At 44.1% G+C, this 17,193-nt stretch overlaps 1 protein-coding gene across 1 annotated transcript in view; it reads left to right on the plus strand.

Moving 5' to 3' along the window:
• gkt (tyrosyl-DNA phosphodiesterase glaikit) overlaps window positions 1-14,878 on the plus strand; it is a 39,305-nt gene extending 24,427 nt beyond the window's left edge. The window contains exon 12 of the mRNA XM_072304771.1: window positions 14,725-14,878. The gene's annotated coding sequence lies outside the window, so the exon portion shown is untranslated. The remainder of the gene's footprint in view (window positions 1-14,724) is intronic.
• The last annotated feature ends 2,315 nt before the right edge of the window (window positions 14,879-17,193 follow it).

Here is a 17,193-nt window from a genome sequence, read left to right on the forward strand (position 1 = left end):
TTTCATGTTTCAGTAATGATATCCGACCAAAGGACAACGATACCTGTAATAACGCCTTGATACAACTATACGTGCTCTATGGACATCCGTGTTGCTTACTAAAAATTGAAGGCGCTTCGATCGTTCTAGCCCATGACCATGAAGCAGTGCTCGCAGGGACACGCTGTCACGACTGTGTTTAGCGGTGGGATATGATATCTTGATACGTGAAAATGGTGTGAAAATATCCTTTCCTGTCCTTTTACCTTAGTTCTTTTAGGAGAATTTCATCTTGCCACGTATTCGTAACACGCCATTCTTTGCTGCGTGCACTTGCGGATTGCGGACAAGAGTGACCGAAGCGCCTTCCAGTTTCTCATATGCAACACGCACGTTCATCGAGTACGAATATTTGTACCAAGGCGTTATGATCAACAACATTGACTGCAATGCCTATGTTAACTTGATATATTGGCATAAAAAGGCTCGCCCTGTCTTATTCTACCTGAGTGTCGTTTAAAAAATAAAATTATAATGCGTTTCCATCAAAAGATGCTAATATTTCGAAGTTTTTCAATTAAAAAACAACTCCAACTGATCTTTTTTTATTTTGCGGGACACAATTTCAGCATTTGATGTTACTCGGGGAGTAAGGCTGTTGATGACTTGCTGGCTTTACGATGTACAGCGATCAGCTTTGATTCAGCGCTGCAAAGTTAATACAAGGTGTATCCATGCCACATTTTTTCTCGGTAATTTTTGGTCTGATAATGCGTGGAACGGAAGAGTTGAATCGGAAATGAACCTCAGGAATCGGACTTTCATGGTTTCGAATTCTCTCAGCGCCCCTTAAGGATGCACCCCCAATTAAACCCCCCGGTCTCAACACCAACCAATTCAAAATAACAGAAAAAAAGTCTGAATTAAGTGATCTGGAACACTTGAATTTGCAACCCTGTATCACGACTGATCGCTAGATCGTAGCAGCGTCAACAACAGCCTTAATGCCCGGGTGACATCTAATAATAAAATTGGAGCCCAGAAAAAAACATTGATTGTATCATTTTCTTAATCGAAGAACCTAAAACTATTAGCAGTTCCAATAGGAAAAATGCAAACTTTGCAATGTACAACTGTACTGCCAATATGATCATGAGCTTTGAATAAAAGCTGAAATTTTCATTTGAGGATGGTCGCATCATAAGGGTTTGTTTTGGGGTGGATTTGAACGAAATCCCTGCGTTTCGAAAAAGAGGAACTAACAGGCCCTCTTTCTGACTGGCTCTTTGGTTGCCTCAATTTTTTTTTTGTAAAAACGGCTCAAAATTTGGACGCGGACATACCGTCCGCGTTCCAGATTCAGAGGCCGAACGTTCAGGGCGTAGCATCCGGAGCAATCGAAGCTACGGCTCCAGCACCCGGAACTTTCGGCCCCTGAGCCCGGAACGGCCGGCATATCTACACCGCCCGTAACTTTTCTTTTCAATGCATATTCGGGCTTTATAGACAAACCGTCCGCGATCCTAGTTCAGAGGCCAAAAGTTCCGGGCGTAGCACCCAACTACGGCTCCAGCACCCGGAACTTTCGGCCTCTGAGCCCGGAACGGACAGTACGTCCAGTGTCAGTAGCCCGTAAATTTTTTTTCAGTACATGTTCTGCCCATGGGCACCCCTGACTCCCTGACACTCACACACCCAACGTCAGGGGCGTACTGGGAACCTTTAAGGGGCGCGGGACAGACACTTTGAGGGCGCCGCCACATGGGAAGGGGGGGTCTGGTGGGGAGTCCGGGGGTCCTCACCCGGAAAATTTTGAAAAACAAACCTTTTTAGACGCAGTTTTAAGCCATTCTGAAGAAAAAATAAATGAAAAATGTTTTCGCATATTCGAGTCACTTTACGTGGTTTTTAATGAGGAAAATTGTACCACAAGATCTCAGCACCACCTTCGGCGCACCAAACTGCCTTGTTCCCTTACGCACTAGTCCGGAAAGGGGCGCCCTGTCTCTAAATAAGAAAGCATGCTCTCTTTTAACAAGAAGGCGCCCTCTCACATCTTCATTGTTGCATGATTATTATTATTATTTTTTTTTTTGGAAAGCAGTAGGGCGTCAGGGCGCCTGGGCGGGAGGGCGTACCGGGACATGTCCCGGTGGGCCAGTACGCCCCTGCCCAAGGTTCCAAGGTCCAAGAAAGGAAGTTCCAAGCGTCTGTTGGAACTGCCGGGGTAGGATAGCGTGTAAACGTGGAGCTTCGAGGCGGAACGGTGGTCGGTGTTCTGGACTTCTGGGCCGGATGTGCGGCGCTTGGCGGAGCTCCGTGGCTCCTTGCACGAGGAGCGCGGTGGCGCGGTGGGACGCGGGCGCCGGGCGTCCCGTGGCTGCGCGGCCGGGCGAAGCTCGCTCGCACGGCACCGGCTCTGCTGCGTCACCGCCCGGCGGAGCATAGCACGGCGCAGCACAGACGCGGCCGCGAGCCGAGTTGGAACACAAAGGCGACTGCGACTCGGCGGCGGTGGAGCGCGGAGCCGTCCGGCGGCCGCCATCGCGGCACGAACCCCGTTTCCTGGAACCGCGGCCCGAAACACCGCAGCTGCCCCCTCCCTCCCGGGCTGCGCGGTGGGCCGACGCGCCTCGCGCCGCGGCCGCGCCAGTCTCGGCCGCTGCACTCGTCAGTCAAGGCGTGCGTCGCGTTCCCATCTCGAACCCGCAGAGCCCGGACAAACCTGAAAATTCTCCACCCCGCGTTTTACCCCTTCCTCGCCGCCCTCTCCGCGGACCTGGGCGCGCCCCCGGCCTCAACCCCGAGAGCGATGTCCAACAAGAGCTTCACCGACCAGGAGGACGCCTGGCTCTGTCAGCTCATCTCCACCAACCCGGCGCTCTACGACTCCAAGCTCGCCGAGTACAAGAACCGCACCATCAGGGACAAGACCTGGGAGGAGATCGGCAAGACCCTCTACCGAAGTGGTAAGTCATACTGACGAAACGACAGACGCGGAACACGCGCGGAAACACTACCCAACCCCCCCTCCCCATCTGAGATTGAGTCAACAGTATCAGCGGGGCAATTCGAACTCGGCACTAGGTTCCCGCCATTCACTACTAGGTTCTCCGTCACCAGGGTTACCAACTTTCCGCGAACCCAATCCTCAGAGGGCAAGCTCAACTTTTAGCGCGAAAGTTAAGACTTCAAAAGCCACCCCCTCTTCCCTCTTTTGAGCTGTATTCGCGATTCGCGGTCTACCCTCCTTTTGAGCTGCATTCGTGGGTTTTATTCATTCATCGTCTCAGATGCGCTCACTATCGACTTCGCTACTGATCGCAATCGCAAATTAAGTTTATCGCTCCGCGTTCAAGTTTTCGGTTTTGGTTGACCGCGTTTTCGTTCGCTCCTGCGAACGAAGAAAAGCGTAAGCCCATACTCTCGACTCGAAAAGCCCTGCGGCATCAAAATGACTCTCCGTAACTTTCATCGCACACAAATTCAAATCATGCTCGAAAAAACCGCGAATCGTCAAGATTCTTCAGAGCCTTCAACTATCCGAAAGTTTGTGGGGGAGGTGGTGTTATAAACCATGGATTTCCTCTCTCTTCGCTTTAATATCGTACTATTTTTAAATTTGGGAGTTCGCGTTGACTCAATTTAGAAGAATTAGACAAAGGATGAAAAAATGCTAGTCCCTATATGATCTCGGATGAAAAACCCTCTTTTTTCAGACGAAAGTGCGTCAGAAAAGGAAAACACGACTGTTACGAGTCCACGAATGCTAGTACTCTACGAACTTATCAATAAAAAATCAAGCACCTAAATCCCAACTTAAAAGCTGAGACTTCTGCATCCATCCCCCTCTCTCCCGAAGCTGTTATCGCGGATTATTTTGAAGAAATCGCTTATGTGGGGGACCGAGAAGACATCTAGTCGGTGTCGGTGCAGACTGCAAGTGCAAGTGGCGGGTTTCGGGTTATCGCTCGGCGCCGCGAGGAAGCTTTCGCGCTTCGCGGGTTTTTCGGATCCGCGAAAGCGCGGAGCGGCGCGTCGAGCCAGCGAACGACCCGCGGCGCGTCCGACGTCTCGCCGCCGTCGCGTCGCGACGCCGAGCTGCTCCTGCCGATGCGATGAACTTTCAGCTTCCCGCGTCCCCAACCGCCGCGCTTGTCCGGTCAGTAGGTACCCGAGACAATGGTAGCGGGTCTTCAGGTTTCAGCCGGAACTCTGATATATTTTCTCGGATGTTTTTTCAGAAATTTATTATTTTAGTAAGCGTGTGTAATTATTGTAGAGGGTTTTTGTTTTTATTATTATTTTTTTCATAACTGATTTTGCTTTCTTATCTTGCTGTTATCTGCGGTGGTCAGGAGGTACTCGACGCAGTGGTTGCGGGTCTTTAGATTTCAGCCGGAACTTTTTAAACGACTTATTAAATGTTTTTTATTCTAGTTGGCATTTTTCCATTAACTGAATACTTTTTAATATCCTGTACATGGTTTTGCTCTCTCCCCCCCCCCCCCCCCCCCCATTGCTTGCCCTGGTACCGGACAGAGTAACATGAATCCCTAGATTTCAGCCGGGACTTTTATCCGTGTTATGAGTTGTCTTCTTCAAAATCTGCTTTTTCAGGAACTAAGCGTGTATTGTGCTTGTTCGAGATGCTTTGACATCAGCCGCGACTTTTATACGACAATTGAGTTGTCTTTTTGAAAATATAATTATTAAGTAAGGTGTACTATTATTCTAGTTTGTTTCTTTACCGAGAACTTTTTGATAGCCTTCTGTTTTTGTTTTGATTTTCCCCCCTCCACGCGTGCCTAGTGATACCGGGCAGAATGATAGAGCTCTTTAGTTTTCAGCCGAGGCTTCTTACGATTTAGAAAAAAAAAAAATATTATTTTTTAAAATTTTTTTTGTCACTTTTTTCCAAATATATTTTTGCAATAATTGTCCTGTACTCTCGTTTGTTTTATTCGGCAACTGATTGGTTTTTGGTGATCTGTTTTCTTTTCTTCATAATGTGAAAACTCAAAAAACAAAAAATTGATAGTCGGTCTCTGGATTACAGCCGCTGATTTCCCTCACTTTTAAAGTGTTTTTTTCTTCTTTTTTTTATGTAGCCCTGCCTAACCTAACCTAACGAATGAAGAGTTGATTTCAAATGTGTTTTCGCATCATCTGCGTTTCTGATAGTCTTAGTTTCTTTCATTTAGCCACTGAGTGCTTTTTGACGTTTTGTCGTTGTAGGTTTTTGTTTCTCGGTGATTTTATATTTTTGTCGTTTTATACAATGTCCTCAAGAGTTAAAAAGAGAGCGAAAATATTTTGACACCCCGGATTTTTTTTTCTTTCTCAGCACAGATTCCTAAATGCTGTGCTCGTTTACAAAACGTGCCCCTTGTGTCACGTGTAAGTGGGTATAGACCTTTTACGTGGGAACATTTTCGGACCCTCCAAACGTTACGTCATTTTTCAGACTTTGCACAGCGCATTTTGATTACCTTTGATTTCCGTGAACCGCACATCTACAAATAAATGTAAACTCAATTCTGTTCATGAATACGGAGCGATTGTTTTATTTACATTACTTATTTCATGAACAGTTTCGGTTACTTTATTTAATAACTGGCTGCCCCTCCCCCCTTTTTTTTGATGACCTTTTAGTTTTAAATAATTGAAGTATTAATTGTGATTCACCTGCAGATTACACATTGACACTACGTAGTCAGCGGGTTGGTTTCAATTCTGCACGACACTCTATCCCCAGCAGAGATCTTATACTCATTCGTTTTCGTGAACAGTTTTACCCCTTTATCTAGTGTTTTTATACTTATTATTCTCATATTTTTTACCATTTTACTTTTTATCCACACATTCTAAGAAAGAAATATGCCACATTCAACGTTCTTAGACCACTAAACGTACCTACGGGCCGCTGCCCACGTTAAGACGGTAATGTTGTTATCCGTTTAGAAATAATAAAGCATTATTTAAAAATTTACAATTTTGCAACAAAAATCAGCGATAACGTACGTCGTCGGCACGATAGGTAACGCTAAAATTAAGTTACGGTATGTAATAGAAGCAACCCTTATTCACCGTCGAATCCGACGAACACAATACAAATCTCATTTCAACTCCTGGATGCAACTATTCGGGCTCCATGGTTGACCCTGTTGCATACGTACGGAATAGAAGGCGTTCCAACTGTCCAGGCACTCGTTGATTCACCTGCGGCGCGACGCCAACGCGCATAACGGCAGGCTTTACCGCGAGGATCCGAAATAGCAGAGCGCTTTCAATTCTTCGTTTATACTACTAAGAAATCTCCCAGGCACGAATAGTAGCATACAAGCGCAGGGTGTGAGTGTTTTCCGTATTGCGATGTGCTGAGCATGATTAGTAGAGCAACTATTCATGCCTCAGAGATGTCATGGAAGTATAACTATAGAATTGAAGGCACTCTGTCATTTTAGATCCTAGCGGTAAAGCCCACCGTACAATGAAACGAGCCTTTCACAGAAGTTACACGTGAACTTGCTAACTGCAACTGCAAGTTTGCTTGTTAATTGTTTTGTATTATTTATTGTAAGGGATGTTTCTTGTAAGAAATTTTACGAGAAAATCAATGAAACCATTTCTAAAACCTCTATGTTTAGTATTAACGTCGATAAGAGCTTTTAATGTTTCCACATTTTGTAGGTATAACTCCTCTCACTGATTCACTCCTCTGAGCGGAGTTGGTGTGTCTAAAATCAAAACGCCTTCACGTCTGTGCGTATGCAACACAGACAGCCATGGAGCCCGAATAGTTGCGTCCAGGCGTTATAATGAAATTCGTTCAGTATCCGTCGCAATGCTTGAAGCATCCCCGTAGGTTTGTAGGCGCATGCGACACAAACTGAACTTGGACATTTCTAGACCCACGATTGACTTTCGGCTGCTGTTCACTCGAGTTTCGATCTGATTTTTTCTTCGATTAGGTATATCAATGTACGTTAAGTTTGTTTACGGTCAAATGATTACGTCATCTTTCTGATAATAATTGATGTTGATTTCATCAGTTTCTGTCATCGGTGCCTCTGCTTGTACGATATCGTTGATATTTTTTATCCAGGTGTCAAAATACCCAACCCAAGCACCGCGTCAACAAATTCTGAAAGGGAGGGAGAAAATGACACCCCCCCCCCCCACCCGGCACTCATTTTAGAGACTTCACCCACTGGAAGAACTCCATGTTCGTCTAATAATATTCTTGTTCCGCGAACTCCGGCAAAGTTGAATGAATGACAGGGACAGGTGGCAAAAAATTGAAGTGCGCGCTACTTTGACCTTGGGCGAGGTGTGCAGCCGCAAGAAAATTGTGGAAATGTTTCGGTTTGCTGAAACGAAGTTTTTTGATTCGCTGAGTTTCCGTCGATTTTCCACGTGACAAAGCGTCATGCTCGTGCTTACTCCGTGTCAGTGGCGTGGCGTGCTTTGCGATTTATCGATTGATCTGCCATTTAAACCTATGGAAAAGGATCGATGAACAGGGTGTTTGCAACGAACGCCTTAATAATCGATTCTTTACCATAGGTTTAAATGGGGAAATATCGATAATCGATCTCACGCTTCGCCACCGCTCCCCGCCCGGTTCAGTTCCCCGCGTGCACCCCAGAAGTGGATTAAATCTTGCATTTAGGAACTACAAATTCTAGCTCATCTGTAAAAACACTTATGCGCATCGGGAAACTAATGTCACGTACGTTGTTACTAAACCGAGCCAGACATTATGTTTCCTACTTACGTAATGCAGTTCAATTAATTGTCAGCAAACTAGAATCCAGGAGCCTTCAATATCGTAGTTGGCAATCGAAAAGCAGCGAAAAGTTAGTTTGCAATATTCACTATAGTCAATCATTATCGCTGGAATGCAAAATTTTGACGTAGACCATCGGACCGCGTTGCGCAAAAAAGGGACACACATTTAAACAGAAATAAATCTATAAATCGCATACATTTAATTGGGCAATTTAATTTTTTACATGAAAACAGTCGTGTGGATTTGTGTGCCAATTTCAGTGAGTTTTCTGTATAGTAAGTAAGAAACAAATTCCTTAAAATTTTCAAATGAATCCGCACAAACGTTCTCTTATAAAAACATTATATGGCCTTTGCAGTTAATTTTGGCAATACCTGATGAGACTTGGTTCATTTCTGCTGAACGCGATTAACAATCCCTGGTAAAAATTAGCGATACGAGCTGCGTTTCAAAATACCGTAGGAGTTCTTATAGCCGACTGAAGAAGGCGATAGAAAATCATATTGCTGGCTGTAGAAAGTGGAAAAAATCATACGGCCGGGCTACACGAAGCGATACAAAATTATACAGCCGGGCTATAGTTCCTATCGCCGGGCTTTACACTTTATCGCCAGGCTGTTGCTTTTTCGCCATCGGCTATAAAAGGCTATAAGAAATTGTGTAGAAATTCGTGTGCTTTGTAAATCCTTATGTTTGTACGGAATCACCTTAATATTTACAAAACGCACATTATATTTTCCTTTACTACATATTTTTTAAAATGAGAATAATCCGTACAGAGTGTGCAAATATTTCAAAGTCATGAGTTGAAAAACGCTGACTCCACGAGATAAAATATTAGAGCCTAACACAAAGCGGAGCGGCGGCGCACTGGCGCCTACAAACCTAACAGGAATACTTCACGCATTGCGCAATGCGTGATGTATCCCTGTTAGGTTTGAAGGCGCCAATGCGCGTTTCGCGCTGGCTGCCCGCCCGCCGCGCCGCGCCGCAGCGTACCACGGCACTTGAAGCAACTATTTCACACCAGAGGTATTGCACAGTATCATACGAAATTGAAGGCGCTCCGACTCATTAGGAATGGCAGGCATCCTTCAAAAGTACGGAGCTTTCCTCGCAAAATAAATCAAGATACTACGGCCCAAAAAGAGAGCGGTAGTCCAAAAACTCACTAAGTCCTAGCATCCGTAATTAGTAACGTTTAGCATACACTTTATCGCCAGGGTGTTGCTTACTCGCCATCGGCTATAAAAGGCTGTAAGAAATTGTGTTGCGGGCTATAGAAGCTATTGGAAATCTTACAGCCGGCTGTAGGTCTATGGTATTTTGGAACACAGATTCTACTGCCAATTTTTATCAGGGATGTGCTTTTTACTCTTGCCCACCTTGTCTACCGCTACTGATTTTCTCTGGCCCTGATTTTTCAATATGCGCCAAACCGTTTGATACACGTAAATCGAACGAAGACAATCTTCAGTTTCTACCATTAATATGAAAATGTGCAATAAATTGATAACTGTTTTCGTGAAGATAACTCGCTGGAAACACGTTATATTGCGTTGGTCCAGATTCTGAGTTTCGACGCAGCGTATTTAGGTCAGGCCTTGTCCGAAAAAATTAAAAGGCGATATTGTTATCACGCCATCCCTCGCGTCGTGTCATAAGCACTCGCGAAATAATTTTCAGATGATGTGTTTCGGACATTTCATCATCGACTATCGAAGCCTAGAGTAGGTACACGGAGAGCATGGACACTGCGGGATCCATTGGATTTCATTTTGCAATAAGAAACCACTGTATGTAGCTCTTTCTTAAAAACAGATATCAACACGGAGAAATCAATGGCATGTATGTTGTTTCTGAACTAGGCCAAAAATAGTGGTTCCTTATTGCAAAATGTAATCCAATTTCTGACCGACTCGATCGGTCATTATTCCTCCTTAGGGCATGAGACTATTTAGGACCCAAAAAAATGGCAGAAGTTTCATGTAGGGTAGGTGGGGGTAAGAGTATACGCACGGGGTAAAAGTACGCACCGCACTTTTTTCGCGCGCTTTGTTTGAATTTATGATGCTACCGGGTGTTGGTTGTTGGCAAAATTGAGTTTCACCTGTTGACGAAGTTTAATGCGAAGCGGGTGTGTTTTGACGGAATTATGAGGCAAATTTACTTTTCATGCGAAAAGGATCGATTTTTTTTTTTTAGTATTTGTATTGTTTGTTGTGAGTAGAATAGTTGATGGAAAAAAATCGGACAGGCACCATATCTAAGTGTTATAGTGTTGGCTTTAATAGTCCGTAGTTATTTTCACACATTGGGCCCAAAGTTTTAGTTCATGTTGTTCAATGTTTACAAATGGAAATGGGGCAAGAGTACGCAGCTACAATGGGGCAAAAGTACGCGCCCAAAAGTTATCACCAACCGCTCTTGCTGCCAACCTTACTACATCCAAGATAATTTTTCTCAAAAATTGCACATGATTAGCCTTAAAAATATGTAAAGAAGTCGCATTAGTGCATTTGGGTACATTTATCGTTACGATAAGCTCAGAAAACTACATTTTGAGTCATTTTGCATTACACTAATTTATGGCGTCCGCCATTTTTGGGTCCTAAGGGCTCCATTCAGCCTAAGATGGCTGAGCCAATCAGAGGTGGTAACACCAGTGGCCATACTCTCTCAATATAGTTACTCTAATGGAGGCGTGAGGGTAGTTTCAAACATTTCTATCACACCGGACCGGAGCGCATCGAGTCCCGACCGCGTCCGCGGCCGGAACGCGGCCCGAGCCCAGCAGCGGGCGGCCCGGCCTGGCCGCGGACCGATGCGATGCGATGGGAGTCGTTTCGTTTTTATCACGGGCGTCGTCCTCGTCGCGTCGTCGGGGAAAAAAATCGACATCGCCGTCGGCGTCGGCTGCCGCTGCCTGCAACTCGCCGCCCGCCCGCGCCGCGCCGCTGCCGCGCCAAGCCGAGCCGGACGAGACAACAGGACGGGCTTGACGATCCGCCAGATGCTACGAGCTTCGGCACCCCCCCGCCCCCTCCCTCCCGCGTCCAGCCCCCCGCGGAGCCCCCAGCGCAGCGCCGCCGCCGCCGCGTCACCTCAACCCCCCCCCTCCCCCCGCGTTTCTGTCGCAGTCGCGGAGTTGCCGTCTCGGAGGGGGGGGGGGGGGGGGGTTCGATCGCCCCGCCGCCGGCGGCGCCGTTCGTTGTCCAGGCCGAGGCGCGTTTCGGATTAAAACGCTGAAACACGTGTTTTGGCGCGGCTCGAGACGTACGACGTCTATGCTTCTCTTGCTTGACCGAACTGGGGCTTCAGATAAATTTGAGAAAATTCAGCACTTTTTTGCATGATTCTTCAGCTCAAACGCTAAAAATCAGCAATTCTGTTCGAAGTAAATTCAGGTGCTTTCAAGAATCACGACAGAGTTTTTGAAAAAACCATCTTGAAGCACAAAAAATATTCTAATCAGTCTCTAAAGCAGCCCACACCTACCTATTTCTATGTTTAGAAACCAGCACATAGGCTGCAATTTGAGCACATCTGACTCGTCCGAGATTCCTGACTCTGCAGTAGTGTGACCCATAAGTAAAAATAAGTCTTTCATATTGTTTTTTTTTTTTTTTTTTTTTTTTTTTTTTTTTTTTTTTTTTTTTAAAGCCTTCGATTGAAGCCGGAACCTACCACAATTCCGTGGTAAATATTTTTCTTCGAGTTAGGCAGACGGGAATGAAAATGCATGCACATCGGTATCCTCAAAAAATTGTAGCTCTGACTTTAACCGCAGCCTTTATGAGATCAACATATCAAGTTGAAAGGGCCTTTGTGGGGGGGGGGGGGGGGGGGGCTAGCATTTTATAAGGTTAAACTTGGTTTTTTGACCATCCAAACGATCGCGTCTATGGCGAAGGATCGATAAACAGGGCGTTTGCACAACTCACACCTAACAATCGATTCTTTACCATACCTAGTCTCAATTGGGGAAATATCGATAATCGATCATTCACTTCTCACCACTGGACCCCTATCATGTATCATTGTATCATATCGACCGACGCTTTAGCGCACTTCAGCGCCCCTCTTACTTATTTGGCAAGAAATGCGGGCTCTCGAGGTCTCCTCTTCCACCCTCACGTTCTGAAACGATGGTATTTTATCCACCTTGGAAAGCTCTACCGAACCCGGTCGAAAGAGCAGTCAAGAAACATGGAGCCAAAACAAATGTCACAGGATTTACAATCCATGGGGTTGCTTCATGTACCCTTCGTTCGAACGACTCTCTAATGCATGTTTATACTTAACAGGGCCGGATTTACCTACTTACCGCCCATGGGCCGCCTGTATTTTGCCGCCTCCTTCTCATTCGTTTTGAAACATCAATAAAAACCATGAAGTGAACGTGCCAGCGGGGGTGGGGTGCATAAGACGTGTTTACTCGCGTTGGAAACATTTTGTGGGAAAGCCCTGTCAACACTACTAGCAAAAATTCACCGAACTTTGCGCGAACGTTAAGTTTCGCAAACATATCTCTGCGTGGACAAGGCCTTCCATTCATAAGAAATGAACGAAAAAATTATGAAAGAACAAACATAAATGTGGTTAATGATTTTAACTTCAGCCGCCGCGCCGCGCAGACCGCACCGTGTTTGGAGCAATGCGTGAAGTAGTCCGACAGTTTTGTAGGCGCTATGAGTTTCACGCCGACGACCGCTGCTGAACGTACTGTGTTTGACGCAATGCGTGAAGTATTTACGCAGTCTTGTAGGCGCTATGCGTTTCACGGTGACCGCACTGTGTTTGGCGCAATGCGTGAAGCATTCATGCATTCTTTTAGGCGCTATCCGTTTCACGCTGACCGCAGTGACCGCACTGTGTGTGATGCAATGCGTGAAGTATTCGTGCAGTCTTGTAGGAATGTAGGCGCTAATATAAGTTACATGCCGACCGCTGCGCCGGGGCTTCTCCTTTTCATCTCAAGTCCACGTCATTATTTCTCTCTCAGTCGCGCCGTTCCAGACAAAATTGCGTGTATGGTATCTCTATTAACTCGATTAATTAAAGGTGCTGTCTCTTGCATCACCGAAAGAGGACAAAATTAGAAAATTACTATACTCTCAGGAAATGAGAGATTTTGTTCGTAATTTTTTTTCTAAATCCGATTTTTTTTTATACCTAAATTTAAAAAAAAATTGCAAAATTCGCCGCCTCCTAAATTTGCCGCCATGGGCCACGGCCCATGTGGCCACCTCCTTAATCCAGCCCTGATACTTAAGTAGCTGTTTATTCGTGCTTCGCACGAAATGCTACATCGTGGACTCCTTCACGAAAATTCTATGTAGCTAGGTAATTTTTCAATTACTCATAAATGGACGTATTTCTGCCAAACGGAGCTATGTCCACCAAGACATGAGCCCTGACACCCGTAAGAATATATGCATAACAGGGCTCATAATGCACATAGTTCCGTTTGGCAGAAATACGTCCAAATAGTAATGACGAGCAAATGAAAAAACGCATCATGGAGCCTAGGAACATAAGTTGATTCGTCGCTACGTGTCTCTCATTCCATCGGTCGAGTTCGACTTCAATAACCGTGAAGGCAATATGATCGGCTTAGGAGCACGAATAGTTGCTCGCAGTGTAGCTTTGTCACTCGCGCTTCACACGAAAGGAAGAGAGGCAGGAGGAAAAAAAGAGGGGGAAGAAGGAAATGAGTGAGATTGAGAAAAAGAGATTGAGGTAGAAGAAGACGAAGAGAAAAAGAGGCAGATGAAGGAAAATCACATAGGAAAAAACCAAAAGAATAAGGAGAGGATGGAGAATATGATTAAGAAGAGAAGATAAAAGATGGAGGAGAAGAGGATGAAGACGAAGAAGTCGGTAAAGAGAGCGTGGATGAAGGAAACTCACGAAGAAACTAAGAGAAAAAGTTGAGGAAGGTGAAAATGTTTAAGAAGAAAGGAAATAAGATAAAGGAGAAGATGATGAAGAAGACGGAGACGAGGAAGAGGGCGGGGATGATGGAAACTCACAGACGAAGAAACTAAAAGAATAAGTTGAGGGAAATGAAAATGATTTAGAAGAAAATACAAAAAGATGAAGGAGAAGATGATGAAGGAGAAACTGGAGAAGAAGGAGAAGACGGAGAATATGATGAAGAAGAAGGAGAAGAAGTAGAAGATAAAGAGAGCGTAGATGAAGGAAAATCACAGAGTAAGAAACAAAAAGCATAACTTGAGGAAGGAGAAGAGGATGAAGAAGAGAAAGAAGTATTATGTTTTAGTCTTTTCCTTCCCCTGTTTTTCTTTTTGTTGTTTCTCTTTCTCCTCCTCTTCTTCCTTTTATCGTCATCGTCTCTCGATTCAGGTGGTAAAAACGCAGATGTCAGACGAGGGTTGGGCGACACTCGTTGTAGTGCCAAACACAGCTCTTTTCTCACTCTCCTTCAGCAAGTCGAAACTCCTTCATTTCTGTTGCATACCACAACCACAACACGGCCATAACGAGATTAAGACCATTCTACTAGACAGGCTATCCACCCTCTTTTTCGAAGAATTTTAGGTGAATATAGGCTTTTTGTTATTGGGAAATCCTGGACCTCATCGTGGCGTTTTGATACCACAGCGAGCCCCCTCATCAGGAGTGGAGGTAGCGCGGCGACGCACGACGCGACGCTACCATCGCGACATGCGGCTTGAAGCGTCGCGACGCCGACGCGACCACGCAGCGTCCGACGCGAGGATGGCAAGACGTCGCGTCGCGTCATCGACGCTCCATCCATCAGCGGGTGCGCTCTATTTCTCACCCAAACCGGTGTCGTCTTGCGCGGTTCTTTTCTAAACCTACCACGGAAAATTCCGCGGGAAATAAATTTTTTTGTCATACATGTATTGGTGCATTATAACTATGTACGTTAGAGGCTCATCAGATTTTCTTTATGTTCACAGCCGAGGAATGTAAAAAACGATGGAAAACCATAAGGGACACATACATGCGGCACAAAAAACGGGTCGCAACTGGAGCGGCCAGAAATGTCAAAGTGCCCAAATGGGCGTTGCAAGATGCCGTGTCGTTTTTGGAGACAATCGACTATAAACGGAAGTGAGTCATATTTTCTTACCTTATTTGTTTGAAAAAAAAAATACACCCCCCCCCCCCCCAAAAAAAATAAACCCTTGAGAAGTAAACAGGAAACTCTAGTATGCAAGTCACAGGGTTGCAATTTTTCATGAAAAAGAAAATTTTGAAATTTCATGTGAGATATGTCCGGAAATTTCAGAAATTGAAAAATATATTTCGTTGCGTTTATAGATTTTTGACTCGAACAATGAAGGAAGCTAGAAATCCGTCAAAACCTATCATTCAGAAGCATAGATATGGCCATTGTGTGTTAGTTTGTTTACCATATTCCACAAGTACAAAGGGGTAGGTTGCATAAATCTAGCCTGTGAAAAGAATGAAATATTTCATAGCCTCTTGAAATTTTTCTGAAATATCTCACTAAAAATTCAAATATTTATTTTTCATTTCCCTTTGTGCAACCCTGCAGAAGTACCTATTAGCAAAACGGTCAGCAAGGTTTATTAGTAAAAATTTTCATTCTTCTTCCCACAAGCTCTTTTAAAGTAGAAGAGATTACAGTAATTGACTGATAAAACATTTCCAAGAGGTGCGCATTTTTTTTCTATGAGTGTAACCAAGATTATATGCAGCATTAAAGAGGGAAAATGTTTGCAAACTCTGAAATACATGAAAAACGTTGAAAAGCATTCAATTAAAATAAAAAGATGCCCTTTTTTCAACAGCTGGATAGAAGGAAACTGCATTATTTTTAGTAGGGAATTGGGAGTATATTTTTTCTCTACTAACTGATGCTAAAGACACTAACGCAATAGTATCGTCAGCTAACACTTTTTCATAACACTTGCAGCAGTTTTCTTGGATTTTTTATTATCATTTTCGAAGACTTTCTCCTGCTCCATGAGTTTCACAGCTTTTTCTGACATTTTTTCAACTTTTTATCAGTCCGTATTTATTTAGAGCATGGGCTTCACAAAAACTTGAAAAAATTAGTCCGAAACACAATAAAACACCATAGTGGATTATTGCAAATAGTGTACTCCTAAATCTATTTCTCTGAAGAATTTATAAAATTCTGCGCATGAAATCAACGATTTTTTTTCTGAAGTCCATGCAGCACGAAAGAAATTCAGGTGTTAGTACCATCATAACATTATTATAAAGGGCCTAGAAACAAGTATTGGTCGGGCTCATGGAATGTAAACTTTCTACTTTCAGACCTAAACCATCTGTTGGCACTCCTTCCGGCAGGTCGCGCATTGCCTCGGATGAAGATAACACTGCAGATGGTCAGCCTCCAACTGACTGCACTGTGCTTGGAAATTACCTCCAGCAAGGCCTACACCGCATCTCCAACAATCAGATCCTTGCTGCACATGGCCACTTTCCAATTGACGCGCACAATATGTCTACCACTTCACCCCAACTGAGATGCAAAATCGACAACAAGAACAATACTGACTTGCTCGTTAATCTGTCAACGCACCGTGGAGAAGAAGACCAGTCTTATTACAAACAGTCACACGAGCCTCCGGAGCATATTATTGATAGTTTTTTCCGGACTGTTGCGTCTACTGTTAAATCGTTCAATCCCAGGCTTCAAATAGAAGCCAAAAACCAGATCTTCAAGATAGTTTCGACACTAGAAATGAAGAACATGCTTTATGATGAAGGATCGTCAATGATTCATGAAAATTGAGAAAGATCTCACAATTGAATTTAAGAAAAAAGTGGATGATAAGTTTTTACAATTACCAGAATTTTTTTTCAGTCAGAATCAAAGTTAATCACCTCATCTCTTTTGCATTAGTTTCATTGAAAGTTTTGCTGCATCGTTGAAAATGTGCCTCGACAAAAACTTCCCCTCTCGGAAGCAGTTCAAGACGGTACGTAAGTTAGGCTTGCTTCAAAATAAATTGGAACATATTGATCTCAAATCCATGAACATTTTCTAGCTCAAACAATCTCTGTTAAGTCACCCATAAAAAGCCTGATTAAAATGAACACGTGTCAAACATTAGTGCAGAGCATGCAAATGTGCAAGTTGTCAACCCACTTTTTTCTGTTATTCAATGACCCTTGTGATACAACTTTATCTGCTAATCCAGTAAAGTTATTTTTGAGAACCTCCTTGTGTAAAATTCAACCGATAATATGCTTTTATTTGTTTGCTTCTCATGGAAGATTTTAGTAGCTAGAGCAGAACCATTTAGCTTCTTTTCATCAAAAGTAAAAAATAATTTTTAGATCACCATTAGATCTGACCTTTTTTCACTTAATGTGCTAATGCCTATTTGCATCAGTGGGTACCAGGTACCCACCTGCTTATTTGGGAT

The sequence above is a fragment of the Bemisia tabaci genome, chromosome 9, assembly GCF_918797505.1.
Source record: "Bemisia tabaci chromosome 9, PGI_BMITA_v3".
NCBI classification, from domain to species: domain Eukaryota; kingdom Metazoa; phylum Arthropoda; class Insecta; order Hemiptera; family Aleyrodidae; genus Bemisia; species Bemisia tabaci.